The sequence below is a fragment of the Carya illinoinensis genome, chromosome 7, assembly GCF_018687715.1.
Source record: "Carya illinoinensis cultivar Pawnee chromosome 7, C.illinoinensisPawnee_v1, whole genome shotgun sequence".
NCBI lineage: Eukaryota > Viridiplantae > Streptophyta > Magnoliopsida > Fagales > Juglandaceae > Carya > Carya illinoinensis.
This window is the reverse complement of record NC_056758.1, coordinates 16,932,896-16,933,505: the sequence shown is the minus strand read 5'-3', so window position 1 is coordinate 16,933,505 and position 610 is coordinate 16,932,896. Positions and strand designations below refer to the sequence as shown.

At 47.0% G+C, this 610-nt stretch overlaps 1 pseudogene; it reads right to left on the bottom strand.

Annotated features, from left to right (window-relative positions):
• Nucleotides 1-497: 497 nt before the first annotated feature.
• On the bottom strand, nucleotides 498-610 carry LOC122317674 (annotated as a pseudogene).

Here is a 610-nt window from a genome sequence, read left to right as displayed (position 1 = left end):
TCAACCACTGGAACACCCTGTATTGGACTCCATCAATTTCAAATGCCTCCCGAGAGAAGCCCTTAATAAAATCTTCTTCATTCAACATTCTTATAAAAACCAAGCGTGGACTAGCCATCGCTGAAATCACTGGTTGAACAGCCAAACCCCGCCGTCGTCTACAGAAGGCTCTAATATTATCCAACGATGGTTGTCTGCGCAGAAACTTCAATACTAATGAAAACTTAAAAGGTTGAGTCGAACGCTCAATCTCTTCCTTCGTAAAGGAAACATATGGAAGACCCTCAAAAACCTTCAACGGACACAGTGGCACCTCCAGCTCCGAAAGAGGTTGAGGCGTTTGTGCCACCAGATCTACATATGACCGAGGACAAGCCGGGGCCACCACAGAAGCCCCAACGGCAGCCATACAATGTAACCTCAAGAGAAAACCCTAGCAGAGCCTATTTGTAATGACATCTTTGTAATGACATCTTTGTCACCCTTTAAAATGGGGGGTGCAACACGAGGACTTCCCAGGAGGTCACCCATCCTAGTACTACTCTTGCCCAAGCACGCTTAGCTGCGGAGTTCTGATGGGATCCGGTGCATTAGTTGGAGGTGACTTGAA